Source organism: Taeniopygia guttata, chromosome 8 (genome assembly GCF_048771995.1).
Source record: "Taeniopygia guttata chromosome 8, bTaeGut7.mat, whole genome shotgun sequence".
NCBI classification, from domain to species: domain Eukaryota; kingdom Metazoa; phylum Chordata; class Aves; order Passeriformes; family Estrildidae; genus Taeniopygia; species Taeniopygia guttata.
In genome coordinates, this window is record NC_133033.1 from 7,686,770 (window position 1) to 7,714,452 (window position 27,683).

Below are 27,683 nucleotides of genomic sequence, written 5' to 3' on the forward strand. Positions count from 1 at the left end.
CATGAACAGAAATTTATAGTAGAGATGTCAGGTTGCCCAGAGAAATTAATCACCAACAGCCATATGCTCTCAAAGCCAGAAAGTGCTAAGAAGTTCTGTTGTTTTTGAAAACCAAAATACTCTCAAGGGCCCAGTCTGAGGGGCTGGGGCATTGTTTTCTATTTGCATCTTTGGGATCCACCCAAGACTTAGTTCCCTCTGGCCATAAAATGAATGTTTATTGTGTGGGGGAAGGAACTCATCAGGTCACCCTGACCTCAGCTACACAAAACTTCCTCTCTTATATTATATCAAGAATTAATTTTTCTAACCCCCTTCTGAAGCAAGATTAGTGTAATCAGAATGGGAAGACCAGTGCACAGCCAGAAGGTTATTGAAATAACCTTTCATGTCTCTGAATATCTTCTCTTTTAAAGAGTTTAAAGATAGGGGACAAGCCTTTGAACAGACATGGCAGCATCGAGTTTTATGGTTATGCAGTATAGTTTTATTGTAGCACTTCCACTAATTTTAATTTCTCTAATGATATCTTCTCCATGTTGGGCTCAGAGGGACTTCTTTCTGCAGAACTCATGAAATTTAAAAGAAAAACATTAGTTCTATTTTTTGGAGGATTGCTGTTCTCCTAAATTGAATTTTTCTCCTTGAGAAAAGTTTAATCCAATGGACAGTTGCTTACCATTGTCCCACACCTCATGTGTAAACAGAAAGGAAGAGAGAAAAGTCAGACCAAACACTGAGGGCAAGGCTCTTCTGTGCCTGCACACCAGATTCTGCCCAGTGCCACGGCAGAGATGGATCCACTGCTCTGAAGGACTGAAGATCTGGAGAAACCCAATTCATTTGAGACCACGAACAGAAATACATTACTCTTAAACAATTTCTTTTATACCATTGCTGTGGCACAGCCAGCTCCTTAGCTGGTGTGGATTCAAATAAAGCCAATTTTAATGGAAACCAGCTGAAAGCCCCTAAATGTTTCAGACCATTGCCTAGTGCAAACTGCAGGCCATAGTGAAGCTTGCCTTACAGTGGGGCTTATGCAGAGGTGGAGAAGTGGATGAAATTAACTCGGGAGAGGTCCACCAGTTAGGTTGGAGATGCCCATTAATCATATAAGTCTGTACCAAAACTCACAGGTTGCCTTTAGAGACTGTTCTCATAGATGTGATAGATGAGAATAATTAATAAAGGCAGGTGGTTTAGGCATAGACTCAAGACCCCTACTGTTAGAGCACCACTGTCTTCAAGAAACTTACTTTAACCCTTGAGATGGAGAAAGTTTATTTTTCTTTACAATGAAAATTATGTTAGAAAACAATTCCATCAGTGTTCCACTGTTACAAAACATGAAAGTTTGTGCTCAATATTTGATCAAGATATGCTATAGGAAGAGCTCACAAACACTGGTGTAGGAGTTGATATAAAGTTGACAACATTACTGCAGTTCTGGGCCCTACAGTAATGCTTCCAAAGAGGGGATGGACCATACAGCATGGCCCATCAGCATCACCTCTTTTATGGCAGAAAGTCCAATAGATTTCTTAATTCCTGGTTCAGTGCAGCCTATGATTGCCATGTTGTCTGTGCTCTGGCAATCCCACTCCATTTCCTCCTGAAACTCGTATCTTCACCTCTGCCTTTATTACTTTTTTTTTGTTTTCTTCCTTCATACTAATTTCTCCCTCATCTTATGCTGTTTCCTGTAGGTAATGAGCAATGCACAGTCCCCAAAACCAGATCCCACTGTGGTGCAAAGTCGGCATCATGCTTAGCTTCTAGATGGATTAATTAGTCTGATCCAATAACTTACTAGAATACCAGTCTATACTCAGTATATCTGTGTATTGTTGCTTTGTATGGTATGGGTACATTTAATGAGACCAAAATATTTGGCCTCCTGAATCTGTGGCCATGGTGGGGGTGAATTTCGTTCATCTGCCACCTCAGAGAAGCTAGGATCTTTCACAGCCTCAAAGTTCAGTTGAAAAGCAAGAACAGAAGCTGCTTAGGAGAAATTGCTTGAAAAGTAGCAATCAGGGAGAAGGGATGGGGCACAAGAAAAGAGAGTAGGATCATGAGATGGAGTAGGTTTAGGTATTACTGCCCATGTTGAAAATGACAACATAATGCATCCCACGTAATTCAGAGATTGGGCCATTTCTTTAAAATCAGAAGCTAATTTATGCAGCCCTACACTGAAAAAAATCAATCTTCCACCTTTCCTTGGGAAAAAAAAATCCCCACACACTATGATTTATGGCAGAGAAAGAGAATCTTAGATTTTCTTTGACTTCAGACAGTACTCCTTCCACACGTCTAATGTACTGCCTGCAGCTATGCTTCTCATGGAAGGTGAGTGTGTCAGCACTGTCCCTAACAGACTTAGAGAGTCTGATGAGTTTTTCTTGTGTTATCAGCCTTTTCACTTTTTAAATTGCTATTTCTTGTTTTTCTCTTTTAATCCATTTGTTGCATCTGCTCTTTCCATCTGTGTGCAGTTTAATTTACCTTGAGTTAAGATGCTTGGACACTTTTTGATGATAAATTTTCTGGTGAAATACCCAGGAAGAGTGACTTAGCTTTGTGGTAGGAGCTGTGAATGTTCTGAGTTTGACCCCAAGGGCAAGAATAAAGTCCTTAATTGTAGTCAATTGCATCCTTGATCTTTCTACTGTGCTGGCCTACAAAAGGGCAAATGATGACAACTCTGATGATTTTTGTACTGCAAATAAGCCCATGTTTGTGGACATTTATAAAGTATTAATTCACTGCCATTTGGTCAAGATACAGTCACAAAGACCAGCAGGATTTGCAATATAGGTACATGAATGGCCTTCCAGTAGCAGTTATAAAAGTAACATTTTGCAAATCCTCTCTGTGAATCTGAAAGCAGACATGTAATCACCGCTGGTCACTCCCAATCTGGAATGGGTTTGACCTGCTGACCTCGGGGTGAAAGGCTCTGCACTGCATTACCATTCCCAGGGGCTCTCTGACTCTCTCTGAGGCTGCTTTTTTATTATTTTGTAGTTAACCTCAAGACAGCATCACCAACAATGGATAACATCTGCAAAACACTGGTTATCTGAACATTTTCTTGCTTTGCAACCAATCATTGGCACTCAATGAATCTGAAGGTTAAAAAGAAATTGCATGTGAAAGAAATAGTGAAATCAGAATGGGGGGACAAACCCTTAATAGCTCCTTTCTGATACTAGTATATTTTTTCATTTATTCATATGGTCTTGACATTTCATTTAAATAAATGGAAGATGTAGTGATTTGGGGGGAATCATCCAAATTTGTTCCTTGTAGCAAGAGATAACCCATCAACCAACTGTTCTCGAAAAATAGATGGATATCAAGAAAGTTTTCATTGCTCCTGGGTTCTGTCTTTTACCACTCATTCAGATGTTCTGGTGCTTCACTCATCCACACTGATGCTATCCCCTGTAGAATCCTGATGCATGAAATACTGCCCAACCTTACAGAAGGATAAGGGTCCTAACCACACACTAAAAACAATTGAAGAGTGCAGCAGAACCTCTCCTTTATATATCAATCACTTTCTGTCTCAGTACAATATTCATTCTGCATTCTGCCAAGAGATGTGACCTCCCTGGGGAGTTAGCCACAGCAGGAATCCAGAAAGACCCACTTTCAGCAACACCAGGAGGACCATCCAGGACTTACATGGCTCTCCAATCATAGCCGACCTGATCCCTGGAAAACATTATTTTCCCCTGCTAACAATAAGTCTTTATGAATTCTGATTATTTGGGAAGCTCTGCTTATGTACCTCTGTATAGAAATGTCAAATCAGCACTTAATGAGCATGAAGTGATTTCACATTGAACTGTCCATCTCATAAGCATCAACATGTCCAAGAAAGGAAACTCATTTGTTTATTCCCAGCAGTACTTTGGGATACAGCCTTCACAAGCAGTGGGAATTAGACATGAGGAAGCAGCAAGATATTTTCCCAATTACATATTCACCCATCAATCATAGTTCTCTTTGAAACCTGGCTACTGGCCACTGGTCCCTGCTGGGAAAATACTAGAAATGCAAGAAAAAGGGACATTTTTCCTTTTGTGCCAAATTTCAGCATAGAGTTAACTTGAAGCGGTAAGCCCAGCTCCTCTCTGGCAGATCTCTGAGTGGAGATCCATTGTGGAATTTCACAGCTGGATCTCAGCATCTCAGTCTGCTCCATGGTTTGACATTTTGGACATGTTTCACCATTGTTTCCCCAAATTTTCATCTCCGACTTTATTAAAAGAATAAATTTAAAAGAAATTCCATGCTTTGGAGAGTGTCTTCTGGTAAATTTCTTTTTCCCATTACAACAGGATGCCAAGAAACTGAGACTGAGACTGGACACATTACTATAGCCATGGTATAGAAGAACAAAATAGATTTAGAGAAAACTCCAGCTGATTAAGCCAGCTGGCATTATCAGGTCCATATTTCGAGGACTTCGTAAAACAGTCTGGTTCTTTTGGAGAAGAAGCTGACTCTGGGGTGGTCATTTTTTTGTGGTAGCAAAGGCAAAAGCAAATATCACTACTTCTTGGGTGAATGAAACTGCTCCAAGGGACACAAAGCCAAGAGTACTGTGGGGAGACTTGGTGTGTGCCCAAGCTCTGATCTCCTTTTTGTCACTGAGGAACCAGCAGGAGACCAGGCCACAAGTCATATGGGAAAATATGACCCTAGGAAGCAGCAAAACCAAAATAGTCAAGACAGAAGAATGTTTCTGTGCAAATAAGGAATACAAAATGTGAGGATGACAGCTTCTAAAATGGCCACAAACCAACATTTTAGGGCAGCCAGATGTTGAGTCTGCAGGCAGAGAATCTCTCTAGGGTAAATCAAACTCATAGGCAGAGAGATTTTCCCTTAAATTTTGTGCTTTGCTTTTCCATTTTGAAGGTTTATTCTGACTGACAGTGTCTCTTTTTGCACTTCCTTGTCACTTAGACACAATGACTTTGGAGCAGGTGTATTTCCACACTCCATATTTATCATTCAGACATCCACATGGTGCCAGGCTCAGTGGTGAATCTGGCAAGGAGAAGCATTTTGGATGAGGATTGAAAGCCAGCATTGAAAAACCCTCTCACATATGACAGATATTGATCGTTCATGATGCAAACAATTTTCTACTAATGGCAAACACAAGGAATTCTCTGTATTCCTTCCTATATCATCATCACATAGACATTAGGAACTCTGAAAATCAATTTCTAGGCTTTCTGGAAAAAGGGGGGGGGGGGTGGGGAAAGGAAATAAAGAAGTTGGCATTCAAGTTGATTGTGTTCTCTTCAAAGTCTTGGACCAGCTCTGACTATCTCCTGAAAAATCTGCACTCTCTCAGTGGAATGGAATTTCCCAATATGCCATGGTCATTTTGGCACCCTTTTCTCTGAAGCAGCTATAAATCTCCTGCAGGTCACAGAACTCTGTAAAAGGAGAAAAAAAGTTACCCAAATGTTCTTGGACTGGGCCTGGTGATCAGGAGAGGGACAGAAATATATGTCTCATCCAAAGAAAACTCTGCCTGACTTTAGACTACTAATAGCTCAGTGGGAAAGTCTGTATAAGTGTGCACATCCTTCAGAGGTTTCTGGGATGTTACCTGTTAGACCCTCACCTACAACACATTTCCTCAGTTTTCGAAGGCTTGCTTGTCTGTAGAGTGTCTGCCAAGCAAAAGAAATGAGCATTAGGGAGCAAAGAAACCCAGTGGCAGCTGTGCATCAGGTCCTAATTAAGACATCAAACTAAACCCTTCAGCCCTACTTCTCAAACATCCTTGTGTATAATATTTCCCATGAGGCTGGAATTCTTCTGCAAGGCTTTTGCTGGCTTTAATGTATAGCATCAGTGCTCAGTAAGCTCTCAGGGCACTCATGTTGCTGTGTAAGACAGCAGGGTGTGTTATTTCAGCCCCACACCTCCAAATAAAAGATAAGGGCATGCCCTGTGTTACAACATGCCTTGACATGGACCAAGGGAGCGGGTCCCAACTGTTTGGCATAACACTGTATTTGAATTTGCCACGGAGTCATGCTGGTTCTAAGCATTCTTATGTCCTAAATCTAGCCCTTAATTTTCTAGTAGTCATTTAGTGTGTTGTATATGCAATCAAAAGGAAATTCAACTGCAAGGATCTCTCTCCCCTAAGAAGGGGTGGAGAGGGCATTTCATTGTATGAGGGGATGAGAAGTCTGTGAAGCAGAATTCCAGTTGCTGTGGCTTTGAGTGACAACAACCTGGTAATGTTTAAGACACTCCCTGTACAATTCCTTTGTGAACCCCAGTGCACTTTGGGCCAAATAACCTCTTCAGGTCAAAGATGAAGTTTATAGGTCAAGATATCTCCATCATGGCATGTGATTTCAGCTCAAGTCCCAAGGAATATTTTGTCCCGATGTCAGTGAAAGTCCCATCTGTACAGTCCCTTCATTATTGCAGAAAATCTTGTATTCCCTACCATTTTTCTGCAGCCTCTTGGAAACACAGTCATAGAATCACTGCAGTCTCACCACAAGTGCAAAGTGCCTGTCTTACTAGCAGAGTGAAATCATACATTGCTCCCTGCTGGGAGGACCTAAGTCACCCAGCTGTCCTCACCAAAAATTAACTGAATAATCCTGCAGATCACTTAAAATTCCCTTTGCTGTACTTACAAGACAGCCCTGCTGTGAACAGGAGCAGAATGCCCAGAGTCATCTCCCACTGCTCCACAACACAGAACAGATTTGGTTTGAAAATAACAGCAGTAGAAACATCTACACTGCCAAATAGCTGAGCTTCCTGGTTTACTGTCAGATCCTGGTTCTTCAGTTGTCTGTGGTGCTTTCCCTTGGGATCCCTTTGGGACTGAAATAACTTATTCCTTCAGAAAAATCTCAGTGCATCTCTGGAACCAGCTTGTTGCAGCAACCCCTGCCATTAAGAAAGTAGGAGCATGCTGTCCAGCTCCCTGAACACTCTCCAGGGAAACCCTTCACTCATTCCAGGCCCTAAGATAAAACATCCTTAACAAAAAAAAAAAAAAAAATATGGTGTGTGTTACTGGGTACCACACAATCTGTAGCTTTTTCATGCAAAACTACCCAAAATAAGCAAATAAAGGAATTCTTGTATCTCAGAGTTATGGAGATGTTACTACTTGGCTCAGAAGGAACTAAGAAATTATTGTGAAGCACTGGACAAGGCCCAAGACTTTGGAGAAGAGTAGATTTGTGCTTGGTGGATGCAAACCACTTTTCTCTCTGCAGTGCCAGGAGTCACTCCTTGGAGTGAAAGTCTTTAAAAGCAGGGATGTAACTGAAGAAAAGCCTAACAGGACCATGATTCCACCAATCTTGATGTCCACTACTAGGTTCCCTATAGCCAATACTTCTGATAGAGAACACATACAAGTTCACCATTGCATGGGCACATAACAGGATGTTTAACCTGGCAGTAAACCAGCTTTGAGAAAACAGACAAAATCTGAATCAAAATAATGTTAGATAGGGTCTAACATGATTTGTCTGTTCCATTTTGTCACAGCATCTGCTTGGGAAAAAAAAAAAACTTTTTCTGGCTTTCTTTGAATTCACAGAGAGAACCTGCATTTTTATTCAGCACCCTACATGACAAGAAAAGCCCAGGATTCCATTTGGAGACATAGGTGAAAGAACTTGCTTTTAAAACCTGGAATTTAGTGAAAGTACTGGAGCCACATAAGTCTAAGTTTCTAGGACCAATAAGCCAAACAGCCAAACACAACGTGCATAATTCCCCAGCCATTACTGGAAAGGCATTGGAAAGCTTTCCAGGAGGAAGTTAACTATCCAAAACAGGGGATGACAGGGAAAAATGGCTCTTTCAGAGCTAGACTAAGGTTGTGAATGACAAAAGTTGTATGAAAACCTGCACAGTTTTGCAGCCAAAAATGAAGAAGAAACACCCACCAGGATTTGGGGTAGATTGATGTTGAGAGGAGGTCTTAGCACTCCTGGTTTCTGGCTGCAAATTGAAGTGTTGACAGTTGGAATTAACTTTTAAACACAAGCATGATAGCAAAACATGATCTCTGGACATAATTGTTCTCCATAATACAAACATGTATTTCTAGGAGCAGCAGAAGTAGGGAAGCCTGGTTTCCTACAGATGAACATCTAAGGCTAAATTTCTTTGCTGTCTAACAAGAGCAAGTTTGTGCTGTAAATTGTCTGACGTTATGCAGCCTCTCTGATTTCCATGACATTTCTAGCAGCTTGATATTTTTGGAAAGAGCACTCCACTCTTCCACTTGTGGTTAAAATAAATCAGCAGATTTTAACACTGTTGGGCAGGAGGGCATGACAGAGAAAAACAGACATATGGAGCATGTAATGTCATTTCTCACTTCCTTAGGAAACCAATCGGAAAGATAAAGATGGCAGAGCCCTATCACATTCTGCTAGAGTAGAGTTTTAATTGGTGGGATGAGTGTCAAGAAAATCCCCTTCTAAAGAATTGCAAGAGAAAGAGCTTGTTGCTCTGAGTCATCCCTACACAGCCCTTAAAATACGCAACAGGTGACACCTTTGTTGGAGGCAGACTAAAGAAAAGATGAATTACCTCTTAAAATGCAAGTCAGATGATGAGGATAAAGTTTGAGAGTGGATAATTCCCCTTTTCAACATGGTATTCAGGCAAAATTAGTGGTTCTGAGTATTATGTAAGGTTTGCCCAACAAGTTACTTCCTGGGGTTAAATATATTACAGAATTGGAACAGTTAAGGAAAGGCCCCTGCATATACTTTCATAATCTGATTTATATTCTCTTTTATCTCAGACTCCACCTCTTCAAGCCATCTTTTGACAAACCTACTGAGAAGACAGAAAAGGAAAACAGGAATTGGAACATTCCTGAAATTGTCTCCGCAAGACACACATTAGTAATTTACCTGGCAACACTTTCCTAGGGAGCTCTTTGGTTTGGAGAGAAGAAAACAAAAAATCCACCTCAAGCAGTACGGCTTTTATCATTAAGTAAGATATGTATCAGAGGCTTGTAAACTGGTTCAGTGACAATAGGTTGTGATTTACAGTCCAAACTGAATTTACAAGCACTTTTCAGATATTAAATTGCCCAAACTTAAACAGAAAAAAAAAAAAATCAGAAATCAACAAGCCATCAAATGATCCCTACAACAACGATTCCTAGTATTGCAGAATACTTCTAAGTGTGATGTGAGCAGTATTAATTTTCAAGCACAACAACAGCTCCATAGCCATATTGATAGTATTTATTTCTTTACTTTCATATTTCATAGTGTCTCTCTGTGAATGCTGGACACTCACATGACATTTATGAGACCTTGCTGTAGGGCTCTGTCTGATTTTTAAGCTTCTTTTCTTTTAAGACTCTGGCTGGGTGAGCTGCTGAATCTTGGGGCCTCTTGAGCACTCTTACAGTGCAAATATGGTTGTCAAGCTCTGCCTTCTTGTGCTTCAACTGCTTATCCCCAAGCTCAGTCCTGACCCTGAAACTTCTTAAGCATTTTCTTTCCCTAATCAAAGGAGGGAGTTCAGCTCTGAAAAGAGCAAACTAACACAAAAAGGTTTCACACAGATTTTCTACACACTGTCACTTTAACCTCAAAACATAAAAAAAGATTACACATTACTAGAAAGGCAAATCACCAGATTGTTTCATCCTTTCCTTGGGAGTCCTTGGAAAGGTCAGCCAGTGTGCAAGGGGACAGGGCTAGCAGCAAGACAGCTGCTGGCTGTTTCATTTATCATCCATTTATCACCCAAATGATGCTTTGATCAGCCTCTGCAGGGACCACAAACTCCTGCCAGGAGATTTTATTTCCACAGAAACCATCATGGCAATTCCCTGCTTTTTACAGCTGCAGCCCACTGGGGATGGGGCTCAGCCACTCCCGATTACCACAAACTGAACCTACAGGTAGCTCCTACCTCACCAGTGTGGGATCACTCCCACTATTTGGCGTCAGCAGTGGATCACTCATGCCAATGTCATCCTTTTACCAGCACCTGTGGGAGCAGAGGGAAAGCAAAGATAAAGATTCAAGTCGACAGAAAACATGTGGACTCTGTGTGTTGCACACTTCTTCCAGACTAACAGAGTTCCTCCCGAGTGGAACCCTGATCTACTCCCAGATCATTTGCTAGGGAATGATTCAGACATAAATGATCAGAGCCCTATTTTTGCAGGTGGGAGAAACAAAGGAACAACCAACAGGAAAACAGGAGGGGGAAATGAGGTCACAAGGAGCTTCTGAGAACCTGTTGGTTCAGTCGGTGATTTCCCATCTGCTGGGCCTGCTGTAACTGTTGGTCTAATACTGCTAAAAGCACTGTCAAACACCCTTTCAGCTGTCACCTGAACTGGTCAGGGCCCAATCTCAGAGCCCGTTCACTCCTTAACAGAAGAAGTAGGAAATAGGACTAAGGGTGAGGTACTGACTGACCTCTGGCTCTCTCTGACCTCTGGCTCAGAGGTAGGTGGGAATCTCCCAGAGAAATTCCTGGGAGTGGTCCAGCTCATTTCTGAGACCAAAGATGTCCAAAATAGAATCAGCTTTTTTTTCTTTTTTTTTTTTTAAGCCAAATGTGCTCAGTGAAAGGACCATCTTTTTCTCCTCTCAGAGCATCCTGACTCCGACTCCACACCACTGCCATGCTCCAAACACTGTCAAACACATTCCCAAATATTCTCCCACCTTCTCTCCTCTAGGGAGAAGTTCCCAATTTTTCAGTTTAACCTTGCTGGCTGGCTATTCCCCTGGAAAAATTTTGGGAAAACACAAACAATGCACAGTTTTTTGATGAGGTGAGATAACATTGGTTCCAAGGAGATTTCAGCAAAATGCCCCAGCTGTGTTTGACATTGGTGAAGCCCAGGCAGAAAATGTTCTGCATTGACTTCTAACACGCCTTTTGGCTGATCCAGGCCTTATCCCACACAGATGTCCATGAATTTGCCTATGCTATGAAGCACAGTCCTTCAATTGCCTAAATGCATATTTACACAATGTTTACAAATCTCTTATGCTAAAAAAGTTCTATCCTTTAATTCTCCAACACAGTCAACAATCTTCACTGGGATCCTGCCCAAGTTTATTTAAGAGGAGGAAAAAGTTATTATGAAAATTACCACAGATACTTTCTTTTTGTTTTTGCAATGAAACATTTTTGTATCAATGCATAAACCACAGGAATAATCATCAGTTTAATAGTTTCCTGTGGGTGAGCCCTTTCAAGTTGAGCTGTCAGGAGGATGGGTGGGGAGCCCACTTGGAGGAGAAGTGAGAATAAGTCCCTTTCACAACACCCCCTGAGGCAGACAAAGCCCAGAATTACTCTGGGACAACTTGCTTCACCCTCCACATGTGGGCAGGTCTCAGCCTTTAGCAATCAGTGGCATCAGCTTGTGCTGAGAAAAAGCCATTTTTTAGCAGGTTGACACCTCTGAAAAAGGGAACATGCTGTTCTGTGATCTGCAGGTGAGCAGGAAAACATTACACCTGGATCTGTGCTGTTACCTGAGTGCTGAATCTTCGGCATAACTGGCAGAAAATGGTGTTATGTAGGCAATGAGGATATAGGAGAGAGCTGTAAAGCAATTGTTTTCCACATCTTTGGGATTCTTAGATGGAAGTTACATAACACAAAATGTGAAAGCAGATTTTTTTTTCAGAAAAGCTGCTTTTGCTGGATTGGGTGCACATAAAACACTTTCTATGTTGCAGATGTTAATTGAAGGCATATAATTAGCAAAATGATAAATTCTTGGGGACAAGGGAAGGAATTGTGCTAATGAAATGGGATATTTACCCTTCATCTTCCAATGTGATAAATTGCACCCTTCTGATGAAGGCTTTGGAGGCTTGGGAATTTGGATGACCAAGTGTCCTCCAGCAGGATCTTATGCTGGCCTTGCAAAGACTCTCATCTTCCAGCTGTTATAATTAGCTTCTAATCTTGTCTACAACTTGCTGCCGTTTTTCATTGCAAAACCATATTTTTTATATTTGCAAAAGAAGAAAATAAGATTTTATTAAGTGTTCTTATTAAAAACCAGTGACTGAATTTAGGGCATTATGTTTTTTTAAAAAACTTCAAGCATACATTTTAGCTTTGAAGTTGTTTCAGCACTGGCACTGTTTCTTCTTTACTTCTGAGATTTTCACAGGGGATCTGGACAAAAATGAACATTTTATCATGTTTTCTCATAAAAAAACAAATGGTAAGTAAAATTCCAAGCCAATAGAAGCTGAGATTCCTGATTTCCAAGTTATTCATTTTCAGAGGTATGAGTGAAGCTGATGTTAGTGATATGAAATCAAAGCCCACTTTTTCAGATGTCTACATAAACTAACCCATATTTTATAATACCATTGTGACAGTAATATTTGCCCATGATAACTTACACTAACATTGCACAAGTATGTTCAATCCACATTGAAAGATAGCTGGGGGGTGGGGGGGAAGTTCATTAAAAATCAGAACAAAATAATGATTTAGAAGTTCAGCCAAATCAGAATGTCTGATACAAGGAATGAACACATAGCCGAGAAAACATGATGTTACTGCAAGACAACTTCATGATTTGATATTTCTAATGATTTGTGTGGGATCAGGAATTAGTTTTGTGTTGCCTGAGGTATCAGGATGCCAGAATACTTTCTTGTGGTAAAGTTCATAGGTGTTCTGCCTCTCTCTCCCCTCACACACATTACAATGGCAGCTGAATACTTCTCCAAAGCATGCAGCTTGTACAGAATAGTCTGTCCATCCCTACTCCTCACATACAGAATGAAATTGAGTGACAATTCCTGCACTGCCTTCACCACAGCTCCCCAAGGACTTAACAATGCTACAGAAAAGGTAAGTCATGGTGTCATTTTCAGCAGTTTAAAGAAGCTCCAAGATTCTTTGATGGAAGGATGACAACTGAACCTGCATTTGAAATAAATTTTTTGCTCACCCTTTTTTCCTACTTCTGTGTTTTCTAAGCTGTAAACAGGGCTTCCTTTTTGGTCTGTGAATTAAAAAGGAAAAGTAAAAGGCCCTTTGGTAAAATCTCTTATTGGCAGCATAGCATCTTACTGAAATGAACAATGCAAATTTTAAATAATCACAGATCTTTATTCATTACTTAGATTAGACATTACCATGATCAAATGTAATTTGAGTTATTGCTGTAGAAATAGTTCTTTTCAGGTTTGGTAGGAATAGGACAGAGATCTGTGTTGTTTCCATTCTATTAGACAGAATCTATCAACCTTTTCCTTCCTCAAGACTAAATAATTTTCTAGTAAGTACAAAGAATGTTCAGAACATTCCCACGTGGGATCCTGCATCACACAATATATCTGCTCCACAGCCTGAAGATCACTGACCTACATGGTTTTCTGCATCTCTCCATGCCCAAGCCCCCAGACCATGATAAGGAGGGTGATGCTGAGACATCAATTTCTGCTACTGGAAGTGCCATGCTCTTCTATCTGATGGGTGAAAACAATGCCAGAGAGTGCTTTAGACCTCCAGAGTGGCCCAAAGCCTGGAGGCTGCAAAGACAACCCAAGGATTCTCAGTGGGTATTGCTGTATTGCTCCTGTGTGAGTAGGGCTTGAGCTTTCAGAGGGTGCTCCATAGGGAAGGCAGCTCTCAGTAGCTGAACATACTGGGAGTTGTTGCATTTGTTCTTCTCCTTTCAGGTCAGCAAAGCTTTCTTTTGGGGAAATCCTGTCATCTGCAGAAAGTGAGACAAAACCAGATCTCCCTTTCTCTCACTCACCACCATGGCAGACATGGTCCAATGCTCTGGCACTGGAGCAGATCCTGAAAACGAATTAATTACAACATGATGGGGATTTGCCAGAAAAATCTGTTCCAATTAAAATCTGTCAACACAAATTTGCAAAGAAGCATTGGTGATTACAATTGCACATTGGGTGGAGCTAAAAAATCATGTTACCTCTATCCCCTGAACATGACTAAACAATTACTGACTTGCTCTGGTCCCAGTAAAAAACTGAGATCCTGTTGTGTCATGTGCTTTCCAAAGAGAGGATACAGATTGTTCCTGCTCGGAAGAGATCTAATCTCTGAAGATATCTGAGGGTCTATTCACATTTTACACTAAAGTTTGCCCCTCTTCTTAGAGAGATCATCATCCTGTTCTTGAATAAGCAAACACACCCTCCTTTGCTATGCATCCAACCCTGAGAGGGATTATATGCCAAGCAGATTATGATGTAAAAGAATACCAAAATCCCACCAGAGAGCTGTGGCACTAAAGCCTGGTATGTTTAGGAGAGAGGCTGGAGTTTGTAACAGGGAATGGAAGGTCCCCTCCAAGAGTTCACACACAGGTGGCACTTAACACACAAGATCTAATGCATTGCATCAAATTTTCTGCTGCATTGCCTGAATTTCTTCCCACATCATTTTGTCCTGTTGATTCTGTAAATTGCCCAAGAATCTTGATATTTAAATTTCTAAAAGCATGCATATCACACCTACTCCTCTTTCACTTATCTACTGTCAGCATGGCAAGCCAGGCCACTGAGCAATTGAAGGAAAGGTATCTCTAGATGAATTAAGGTGTTGAGAGTTCCAGGCCTCCATTTTAAGAGCTCCTTTCTGAGTAGAGGAATTCAGATTTTATGCAGAGTTGCAAACACATTTATAGAATATCCTTAGTTGGAAGGGGCCCAGAAGGATCATTGAAGTCCAACTCCCCATTCCTGTTTCTGGCTCTCAGTGAGCCCCCAGTACCTCTCAGACCTAACCTGCATCCTCCAGAGGAGATGTTTGGCTGCCCCAGCACACCCAGTTCCCTTTCCCCACTCATATTTCTATTGCTCTTCAAGAAACCCTGGGACAGGAGTTGAAAGAATGCAAGTGCTTCACTGTCAGCTGCAGTCCAGAAATTCACATTGTGGGATTATGAGCCTGCACTGTTCCACAGAGCAGCCTAACTCTGCTGGCATGGAGTCGGGGATAAAACTATCATTGGCTTCCACAGAAGCTAAGTCAGGCCAAAGCAGGGAGCAAAGCACACTTGAACACTTCACCTGCAAAGGTCTTCTGGCCATCAGCAGTTTATGGCAGCACTTCATCCCTGTCTGGTTGCCGTGTGTGAGGCTGGGGTTGGATCTGGCTTTACTCTGACTCACTTTTTCCATATAGCTCCCCTAAAACCAGAGATCTATTCTAGAATTAATACAAGTTTTGCAGACAGAAAAACCCAACCAAACAAACCTATGATGAGAAACAAAATATTGCACACATGAATCACTACGAGGTTGAAACAACAGAAACTTCCATATCAGCCTAAATAATGGGAAACATTCAGTTTGATTGAGGTATCTTCTTTTAGGTACTGCAGGCAAACAGGGGTATCTGGTAATTGTTAGTGATGAGAGGAGAGTGGGGAGGGGCTGGGAGTCTCCAAGCACCTCCAGAAAGCATCCAAGAGACAGGATCTCTGCAGCAGCCAGTTTCTCAGTGCGTGCTCTGCAGGCTGGACAGATGAGTGTACACACAGCTTTCTCGAGCTTGGGTTCCTTCCAAGATCAAAAATTGAATCCACCTGAGGTAGGCAGACTCACAAATCACCTTATCTTGCACGACATGACAGACAGATGTTTTTCTGTTGCACTGAACTGCACAAATGGGACATGTTCTCTTCAGGTCAGGCTCCCAGGTTAACGCCTGGCACATGGAGCTGCCTTCTCGCCTTTCTTGGGGGACACCAAAGGTGAAAAGGCCAGACACTGTGGGCTTGCCAACAGGCAGCCAACCAGAAGGTCCCAAAGGTACTGATAGCATTGAACCACACCTAAAATATTCCTTGTGATGTGTCATTTGGACTCTAAGATAGGGAAGCAAGGATATGTCCATTGATAAATGTTTGTGCAGCGAGGACTGACGTGCAAAAACCAAAGTCTATCCTGCCATGAGGCTGTACACAAACTGAAAAATACAGCATCCACTCCTTCCCCATTTTCTGTGATCTGAATTGCTGCACGTAAGAGCACTTTGGAGGCCAGATGAGCACAGCTGTGTTCACAGCAGTTGAGACAGAAGCTTGCACTGAGACATAACAATGTTTGTAGCTGCTTTTGTGCCCACTTGTCAGCTCCCACCTGCACACTGCTCCCCAGCCTGTGGAGCACAGGGGACAGCATTCCTGCTGCAAGGACATGTCCATCCTGGTCCCTACAGCACAGCAGTGACTGTTGGGCATCCATTCCCCATCCCACAGTTAGCAAATTGCCTTCTGGAAGCTCAAAAATAAATACACCCATCACAGTAAACCAGAAAGGCTTTACAGTAGTCATTTGAGGGATCCTTTTGAGCAGTAGGATTATTCTCATCAGCAAAAGGCAGCCCCTCAGGTCATAGTTCTACAGTCTTATCCTCCTGGCAGCGAGCTCTGGTGAGTGATGTTAATATTTAAATCACTGCTCCCTTTAACTCCTCCCTCTTCAGAGACTAAAAACAATGCCTATGTAAACAAGATCTCTGAATGTGGTGATCTATTTAAATTGCTTTTCTTCCTTTTATTTCATCCCACACCAAAATACTATGGAGCACTAGGTGCTTCTTCACTCATAGAATTCAAGATGAAGCCTTGGTGGTGCTCATGATTTGAAGGTGTTTGGTTTCTTTCAGAGCAGGACTTTAATTCTGCTTTCTCTAGAGAATTATGGTCAGGACCATAAACTGGCATATCAGTGTTATGAAGTCCCAGATGATGAGCTAGGGCACTGAACATGCTTCTAACACTTCTATCAAAGCCTTGAACTTGCATTTTATGTTATCCAGCTTTGTGGCTCAGCCTAGGCTCTTTCATTGGACAATCAGAATTGCATGAAATATTGCACAGTGCAGTAAAACAGTTTGCACTGTTCCAACTGAACCAAGGATTTGCACAGTCAATTTGATATTTCTTTACTTGTTTTCACATGCAGAAGAAATCTTTGAATTTCTGCACAAACAGGATTTGCATATGCAAATACAAGTGCCTGTCACCTACTGGTTTCTAAGGAGGATCCCTGAACATTGTGGTATATAGCCTTCAAAGAGATAAGATGTTCCTAAAATCTCAAGAAATTAGGCATCCTAAGCCAAGACAGAGGAAGAACTTGGAGAATTTATCCTTCCTGTGTATATGTTTATAAAACTGTTGGTAAAAGTATCTCCCACCAATATGGAATGTGGCACTCAGGGAAACTGGCCTCTCTTGCTTGTCTGAGTTCATCTGCAAGGGCAGCCCCCAGATCCTGCTGGGTGTGGATGTGGGTGCACAGAACACTCTGAAACAGAACAAGGAGCAAAACACATTTCCAGTGGAGAGAGACAGGTGAAGAAACTGATCTTTGTGGAGAGCTTTGCCGAACACCAGGCTGGCTCTCCCAGCTTGAACCTCACCTTCATCACCCAAAACTTAATGAAACCATCTCATATTTATCCACAGAAGAATTCACAAACAAAAGATTAAAAAAAAAAACAAAAAAAAAAAAACAAAATAACCAAACCCTCTCAAAACCCTTTTCAATAATGTTTAAATTCTAGACATATAGGAAACATATTTTTCAAGATTCTTTTACCCTAAGCATAGTTTTTAGAAAAAAAAAAAAAAAAGAGAAGGCAAAGGTAGCTTTGCTTAATTCATATATTTTCTGTTTGAAATGTTGAAAAATCCACCTCAATTCTGAATTCTACATTGAAATTCAATTATGCTTCATAGATTTACATAATTGCAGTATTTTATATTTGTTCAATATTTTACATTCATATTGGCACAGAGGATTTGCTAATGGCATGTGGAGACTGAATCACCAAATACCTTTAGCCTGCAGCCTGTGCATTGCATTAGCTAAGAAGACAAAATCTGAATGGCTAATTTATAAATTTCCAATAAAATGAATATTTTGGCTAGGTATTACTGAATGTTTTTGAGATGCTCAGGAGAGAACATCTATTAGTTGTACTTTATTCTAGTTATGTGATATTTCACTACTCAGCTAAGTTTAAAATCTTTCCATGACAATCTGTCATCTTTGGAAGCATACAGTAAACAAATTTGCCAAAGAAGGAGAGACAGAGGGTTTTTTAAATCACAAGTTTCATTAAAATTCAAACTGAAATGTCATTTCTGAAAGATCAAAAAAGATAAAACGTGCCATTCAAGAAATTGCGCTGTTTGAGTACATTTCCTCTTCCTGAAGAGTTTTTTAAAATTTATATAAACCAGCTTACATTAACCCCAAATATTACTATTGTTTGCTGAAACAACAGTTTTTCTTACGGATTGATGGCAACAATTTTAGAGCAATTATTTGATTTCTTGAGTGGTTGAAACACAGTAATTATTTTCTTATTCTCATTTATGATAGCAAGCATTCAAGCAGATAGTCAACATTTTCAAGGTCAGATCAGAAGTTGTATTAGCACATTCCTGCTTTCAAGTTAAGCACGTGCTTAAGTGCCTTTCTAGGCTGAGATCTGACACCTGTTTAAATCAAAATACAACTCCACTGAACTCAGTGGTGTTGCATCTGTATGTGAGGAGGATATGTGAGAAGAAAATGAGACCCATATGGCTTTTAAAAAAATCTCAGCAAAATGTTGGACTAGTGCTGTGGATTAAAAGGAGGCCTAAAAATCATGGAATTATTGTTATTTTAGTTGTCAGTGCTGTATTTATCTGGTATTTCCTGGCTGTCTATTAGGTATTTAAGATAACATAGCCTCATCATTTTATGCCAGCTAAGACTTTGACCCTGAAAGTGAATTTCAAATGTATTATGCACTCCAGAAATCAAATAATGAGAGTTACAGTCCTTTAATCAGGGTAAAGAAGTGACATCATATGCTTATCACAGCACAGCTCAAATTTCCAGTACTGCACTGCTAGGAGCAATCCAGCTGGGTGAACAAATAAAATCTTCAGGACTGAAAATGACATCTGAATAAACCAAGACAATGTTGCCCATAAAGAAGATTATGGGATTCATTAAATTAAGTATTTCTTTCTAGAAGAACTATAGGCCCTACAGATACACACACATGCACAGGAGTACAGATACACTATGACCATGAAAGACACAGTAAGTGTACCTTGGATTGAGTTGCACAGTCCACATCTAAATTATTATTAGGTAGACTAGCACAAGCTGTGCTTCCATGAGTCCCATACAGACATATATTCATTGTCACTTGACAGAATTTGTAGATAAATATCAGTCCTCCCATTGCTCCTATTGCCTGTGTTGTACTGTACTTCTCTGAACTCCTTGTGAAGGCCCCATGAATAGATCAATAAATCTACAGGCCATGAAACAAAAGTTCATGGTTTCTTCTTGAAAAAGGTTTATTTCTAGCTTGACCTATTAATTCAAGGCCACAGGTAACTGATACCTAATGATAAAAAGAGTTGGCCTAGATTCCTAACAGATACAGCTTGGCAGAGATCCACCTGTGTCCACACAGCCAAGGTGAAGATCTGTTGCTCTGTGTTTCTTTAAAGATAAGTCAGGAAAGTGATACAGAAAACTGCTGGTTAAAATTTCCTACTGAAAAGAGCATGGCACTTACAGGTCCCATCTCTTACCATGAATGTTTCAACCAATAAACAATATTCAAACCAATATTGTTTAACACAATATGTGTAATTCCCAATAATTTCCTCTTGTTTGTTTGAAAGAAAGCTACAAAGTGTTCTCAAGATTACACACACACACAAAAAAAAAAAAAAAAAAAAAAAAAAAGGAAAAAAAAAAAGAAAAGAAAGAGACAATGCCTTGTGTGGTTCTCTTTCGGGTATTCCAGCACAATAGTGGGGAGCTTTTCTGATTTATTTCCTTTCACAATGATGCACACTGAAGCTGAGATACTCAGCAAAGAGCATCTGAGGCATATCTGAAGCTGGGGAGTGACTGTGGTCACTAGGACAGTGATACACAAGAGTCTTGCAGATCTATTGTAGGCAGCAAATATCACTTAGCAAATATGAATTCAGTAGTCTTTTCTTCTGGGTGGGTGAGCTGGAGGGGTAAACACTGACACCCCAGAGTAGATTTCTGTGCAGGTGCACGTCACTGGTGTGTCACTCTGACTTGTAACCCAGTGGAGTACAACACTACAAACACTAAAAGAGAGTAAAAGTCATTAATAGAGGCAAAGGGAAAAATTTCAAATAAGTTGTCTCTCCATACAGAAGATGAGAAGAACTACAGAAGAACTACAAGGCAAGACAGACACTGGGAATTCACAGAGACTCAAGAGGAAGGTGAACAACTTTATGGAAGAGAAATGCACAGAGGTTGCCATCAGCCTGTGCCTGCCTTAGCAAGATCTAAATGCTAACAGTGGGAGGTCAGGAATGCATTAGGGAGAGCTGTATGACACACTCAACCTTTTCTCATATCCTTTATATCTCCCTTCTCTGAGGCACGACTGGAAACGGAATCCTGGGATTGATGGAACTGTGCTCTGGTCCATTGCAGCCATTCTCATGGGACAAAACAATCAAAGAGCTGCTGGCCTGCAGTCTGTCATCTTCTAACAATCATTTGTTGGTTGTACACACACTCAGAGATGTTCTGATCATTCCTAGTTGCTTAAGTAGGCCGAATGCCAGCAGCAGGAGAAGAAAGGCCTTGGTGGCAAGAGTATAAAGGCAGCTGACAATGTTGTACTGACATGGGTAAAGAAACTGCTACCCTGGCAATGTGCTGCCTTGGAAAGGCATGAGCACCGAGCAGCAGCCAGGGCAGCCCTGGGGAGAGGAATTCAGAGTGTCTGCAATGAGGGCAACATCCCACTGCACACAAAAGCCAATGCCTACAATACAGTTGTCACTGCTCTTTTGTCGGCCTGAAAAGACAGGACAATTTATAGCTGTCATGGCAAGTGGCTTGGTCAATCCTTCTTCAATGCCTCTGAGTCTGGGCTGGCACAGAAGGGCATGATGAGATCTCCACAGCTGAGATCCCGGAGTGCTGCCATATCCTCTTCAGAGAATCTGGGCATGTGTCAGTTAACAGCAAATTCAAAGCCATCTGTGATGGCTCACTCTGACACAGTAGAGTTAAAAGACTCTGAAGAAATTTTATAAACCCCTGCTTAAGGCAGACATCAGATGTGGGGCACAGTGTTGGCAGCTTTGGCTTGGACAGAGGAACATCCTGAGCTGTCCCAGGCTGAGTGACGATACAGTGCAGTATGAGCAGGCAATCAGATGTAACAAAATCAGGAAAGCAGGTGTAGGTCAGAAATAAGTATTTGCTGTCTGGAGATTTATAAAACTTGATCTTGTTTCCTGCCTATAAGGCCACTCCACACTGACTCTGCAGCCCTTGCACAGCAATCAGGGAGTACAAACCACCAGCCTCCCCAGGGAGCTGCAGCTCGAGCAGTGCCAAGGCACAGCCTACTGAAATAGAGAACAGATCCACCAGCCTATCCTGGTAACTCAGAATCCTTATCATGCCACTTTAATTATGCCATTTACTCCTTACTCCTTCATTTCCAGGAACATCCGTCCCCTGAATATATCATGCTATCAGGAAACTTTCCCATGGAATAGCCTTTGTTGCCTATATTTCTGTAATGCTAGAGGTGCACTGGCTGTAGCATTGGCCCAGGACAGAAAGGAACAGCTAAATGTCCCACAGATGTCTTCTGTGCATGGAACTAAAGATTCATTAGGAGAGGAAAGCCCCAGGCTGTGGGCTCAGTCACTCAGGGTGTGAACACAGTAACTCTGCTGGACCCAGCATGGGCTATTAGTCATGTAAAACAAAAATTTGCTCCTTTAATAGTTTTTTTTTTTTGTTTGTTTGTTTTTTTTTCCCTTGCTTTTCTCTGGACTGTCTCCACTTTGCCAATATTAGGAATTCAGTGTTTGGTCCCAATGCCAGACACAGCCATAACAGATTCACAGAACTGTCAAGCTCAGAAAAAAACCTTCAAGATCAGAAGAGCTGATTACTTCCTTACTCCATAAGATATTGCCTTTTGCACAAGCAGTCTCAAAACTTTAGTTATGGGGGTTTTCTTTGCATCCCATTTTATGTGCCAGAATGATCTCTCTGGAAACACCCTTATGTCTCCACCAGTCTTGCTTCTGCATAAGTTTATTTTCCCTATGTTTCCTACTAAATAGATTGGTGTCAGATTTATTTTCTCCACAGCCTGCTTCCTTGCTTGCCTTCTTCTCTCTCCTGTGTTATTTTTCTTTTTAGTAACACATGTCTGTCTTTACCAGTCATGATCCCATCTCCCAGCTGAAGACTGAAGCAGAATTCATGATCAAGAACACGTAATGATCTTGAAATTTTTTTTGAGTTTTTTTAAAATCAGCTCTGCAAGTTGAGAACCTGGATCTATACCGATCTCTTCAGTGATTCACAAAAAAAATCCTGCCTGCATCTTAAAGCTGTTTATTTTCATTGCTCCCACAGAAAGCATTTTCAGCAGCAGTATCTCTCTCCAAGACAACTTTTCATTGATAACCTAAGCAGGTTTCATTGCAAGACACTGTGATTTTACACTTCCCTAAAATCCAAATACTCTGATAAAAAAAAAGTACAGGTTTGACAGACAAGATGAACTTTTTAGAATCCTGTACTGTTGATTTGCATATTAAAATAAAAGTAGAAATCTGTCAAGAAGATCCACTTCAGGTATGGCAGGCCTGGAACAGATCAGTTGTTGCAACTGCAAGCTTTGCAATTCTTTTGTTGAACTTGAAGATGGACAATGCTGCTTTCCTCTGCTCTTTCACTGCCTCCCATCAAAGGCTTATGTTTATTAAGCTATTCCCTAAATAACCTGGGATGTGCAGTAACTTCTTATCTCTGCATGTTCACATTCTCCTAACATAGTTATTGAGACTGGGTCTTTCTGACCTGAGTCCACATATTTTTCTTGGCACAGGATTTATTTTTTAAGGAGATCACTATTTCAGCCAATTTTTGCATCATTAACCATCTCCTCCTCTCTATTTATTTATATTTTAATAAACCACTAATTTCCCAATCAAGGAACAAGGCCAGTTTTGGCTAAAAGCCAAATTCAGACAAAAAACCATCAGTAATAGAAATAGCTACATGAAGCCATTTTTGGAAGAAAGAATATCAGCATTAAATATCAGTTAGAAGCTGTGAACTGTAGGTACCTGATAAAGGAGATGAAAGATATCAGAAAAGTTACTGCTGGCAGATTGGGAGCCAAAAACAAATGCTTAAGCAAGAATGTGATAACAGAATTTCTAACAATTGTCTGTTACCTGACTGCAGAGTGTAAAATTGCTGATAAGAGACAGCTGAGAAAAGAAAAATATTCAGCAAGTAGTTTAGCTCTGGATTTGGAGCATTTCAGAAGGAGCACAACAATGTGGAGAAGGAGGATTCTCCTCCTGTCTGGTCTATGTGCACACATAAACTCCCAAGGACTTAACCAAATGTCAGTACATGATTAGCATGTCCTAAAAAGCTAAGAACTTCAAGAGGACTGACATAGTAAACACAGGAGGAGTTTCAGAAAGAAGAAGTGGCTTACCCTGCAAATTTTCATCCAGGGAGCCTGAAATCAGCACAGGCAAAAAGAATGGAGAAGTTGATAGATGATTCAGCTGAAAGGCAAAGAAAGAATGGAAGTCTGAAAATAAAAATAATGCCAGTCAAGAATGTTTTATGGAAAAGAGAGTTTGATAAGCAAGTCTGCAATCAATTGGAGAGATGGTTGGCAAATGCAATGTGCAAACTCCAGGGATGTATTTGGCTGTGCACAGTGCAACATTCCACATACAAACTGGCTTTACAACACATCAATAAAGGCATGTTTTAGGCAAAGCCTAGTTATTTGAGATCTGTAGAAGAGGATGCACTGACAAAACAGAAAGAAACTAAATATATCACTTTTACCTGACTAGATCAACAGAGGAACAGACAACCATGAAGGCGGGTGGTTCACTCTTTGTGTGGTGCTGGCCAATTCTTGTGTGAATAACTAAAATGCATATCAGTTTGGAGGCATTTTTTTGGGAGGGTAAAACACAACACCAGAAGTAAAGGGATAGACAAGACCCCTCTTAACAATTAATTTACAATCTGAGCGGTTATCAAAATGTATTAAGATGAGTCAATTAGAAAAAAAATATATATCTTTTCTGAGTGAAAAGGACTCAGGTGAATAGACCCTTTCAGCAGCAGAGAAAGGCATAGTTACAGTCTGTGCCCGAAAGGCAAATCCAGAAACTGAGACATAAAAGACACATTTTGAACGGAGAGGATGATTAATTTTAGGACAAACTACCAAGGGAAGCGGTGAATTCTCGTATGATTCGGGTCAGCAGAAGGTGGGATCCATCAGTCAGTGACACACCAGGGATCTGATGAAATCATTTGCAAACCAATCCGGGCACTGAGCTCTGTGCATTGCTGGAGAAGCCCCTCGCTGAGCTGCTCCATCCACCCGAAACCTGTGACAGGGAAATGTCTCTGGGCAGCTGCACATTTCCACCTCGCTCTTCCTTGCTGCCTCTCACAGAATGGATTGCTCCCTCCTAAAGTGCCCATCCTGGCAACACAGGAGCTTAAGAGATGAACAGAGCTTGCTTTGAATTGGAGGGAAACTCATATACATACCTTACCAGCAGGGAAACACATACTTTACAAGGTAAACCGCACCTAAGACTTTTTTTCCCTTCCCTCTCTTTTCAAATCAATCAGGCCCTGTAAGTTTGAGTCTCTACGCACCTCTCTTGCTTTCTGTCAAATTAAAAAATTCAATTCTAGGTGAATATACAATCTCTTCCATTCAGGACTGGTGCTGGCAAAGCATGGGATGACGGGAAGTTGCTGCTGGCAACACGAAGATGGGCTGCAGCCACAGAAATTCAACGGGATTCCCACATGCTGACAGAGCTTAGATGTCATCAAGAGCTGGGGGATTTGGGTCAGTTTGTTGTGAAAGGTTTGCTACAACTCAGTCATGAAAGAGCAGCCACCATCAGCCCATCCGGGGAGCCTCTGCCTGCAGGAGACACTGAGCCCACCACTCTCACTGCCTTGTCCCTTCTCCTGCCCAAGCTCAGGTCCCCACCCTGCCCTTGGCCTCCTATTCATTATCTTTCCATAACCCACATTATGGAAGAGCCTGGTTGTCCCACAGACCCTGAATGAGGCCAGGAACCAGTGAGATGCACAGGTCTTAGACCCACAACTCAAAATCTGAACAAAGATTTTTATACTTGCTCGTAATTTGGCTTTTGCCAGATCTGAGCATAGAGACCATCAGTTTTCCAGCATACCATTTAAATTTCCCATGCCAGCTCCCTGTTCACTGGAGGAAATAAATGAGAAACAAGGGCTGGGAGAGATGAACTTTGTAACAAGCCACATCGGTGTAGGGAAGCAGGGCAAGGTAAGTAGAGTTTATTTTATCAGCACTGTGCAGGAAGTTTCAGTCCCAAAAATTGCTCTCATCCCAGCCAGCACTCCATGTTATTTCTGGCAACTTTGTAAATTGATTTGCAAAAAACCCCTTAGGAGTCCCTTGGTATCTCTCAGCTCCCTCCAGCTCAAGTATTTTGCTGCAAACCAGAGCTATCCCTGCGCTGTCAGGTTGCAGCAGCTCTCGGGGGCCCCCAGGACCGCAGCCAGCACGGACACGACTGCAGCTGCTGAATCCAAAAGGCTGACCCTGGGCACAGCCTGCTCGGAAAGTTGAGTTTGTCACTGCCTCTGCCCACACTGAGGAAATTAATCTAGCTCAGCATGCAGATAGAGGCACTTTGCACTTTCTGTACAGGTCTAGTTTAAGAGGAATATCCTGAGAAAGACCCTGCTGCCTTGTTTCCCTGTGAGAGACCTGTCTCATTTCATTAATGCCATATTAAACCTAATTAAGAGACAATAATTTAATTTTTTTTATCTCTTGTCTTCCAAAAATTAACGATCCTTCATTCTAGGGTGAAAGACACATGTTTAAAACTCAGTTGCAAATTTTGTTTCAAGAAGAACTTTCAAATAATTCGTGGACTTTTCTTCTTCAGGGGGGTAATCTGTTTAATTCACAATCTCCTAAATCTGATTTTCAGGCATAAAAACTGGAATTCGGGGGTCAGACTCGGGCCCACCAGTTTGATGGACCCGTAGAGGGCACCAGACACTCATTTTTCAGTGCATTGGCCAGGTGCTTATCCTGTCCTCCACAGTAACTGTACAGAGGGCTCCGGACTCCTGGGATGAGGAGTGGGAGCTCCATGGAAATAGAATATTTTCATTTTAATCTGAACTGTTGGAATGGTGGGTATTTCAGTTTCCTGCCTCTTCCAAATTAAATATTGAAATAAAATGTTGGCTTGATCTGAAATTACTTTCTCAAGTATCTGATGAAATGGGGGAAAATCAGCTAAAATATTTTCTTTTCCATTGCAAGATTTCAAACAAGAAATAAAAAAATAATCTTTTACATGATAATTCTCTTCACATGGGAAAACACAAGCATTCAATTTGGAAACAAAAAGAACTGTTTTGACTTCTCTTTTTTTTTCCCTTCTACAACACAAAATGAAATTAATTTACAGTTTGGTGGCACTGAATCTGCATTTTTCACCAAGAAGTTCAAACAGGACACTTCCTCCACCTCTAGCCCCAGTTGTCTGCAATCAGGGCTCTCCGGAGGAAGTGTTTCAGTGGCTTTTGTAAAGATCACACCCTGAGAATCCCATTTCACTATTTACTCTCAGGCAGCGCTAAATGAGAGGTAAATGAACGGGAAGAAACCAACCCCCAGAGTGACTCAGTGTCATGTGAGAAGTGTGCTGGCTGCCAGAACCGCAGGTCCTGCTGCATTATCACTGTGGTTTATTTAATCTGTGAGTGAACTCTTGATATCATCCAACACATCTGCTCCCATCTTCCTGCCCACGATCTCTGTCCTACAGGCAGAGCCTTTTCTGGGTTTCCCTCCACATCTGGGGGTAAAGGGGCTCAGGCAGACCCAGCCCAGCAACAGCCTGATGCACCCTATGGGACAGGCACCTGAAGCACCTACCAAAATTGAAACACTACACAGAACTGCTCCAGGCTTTGCACAAAAGTGGATGTGGCTATTTAACAGAGGGGATCTAGGAAGCTGCTCTCAGTAAACCTAAATAAATTTGGGAAAAGCAGGACAGGTACACCAGATTTGGAAGTAAGATTATGATCAAGATATTGAGGCAATTACCAGCCAAACTGGTATCCTCAATTCCAGACCCTTCAAGTCTCCTCAAGTTTGAAAACTTTCTTAGTTTGGGCTTCTCTATTTTCACCAACCTTTATTCCCACTCATCTCCCATCTTTCAAACAGCTTTTTACGTCTTGCAGCATGGAGGATGCAATATTTACAAGTTTTCAATTAACTTTAGTAGAGTTGGATTAAGCCCCAATTCCTGCAGCAACTGGAATTCAGGTGTCTTTCTAAGATCACTTATTTCTTATTGCATAGGACAGATTTTGCTCTGCACTCCTTCCCTATTTCTCTTCCTTAAGAGATTAGATTATCCTTAAATAATATGTGTCCCTATTGTTTTTTGTAGCAAACACTCTGTGCTTCCTGCTTTATACATGGTTTGCATTCTGTGCACATGG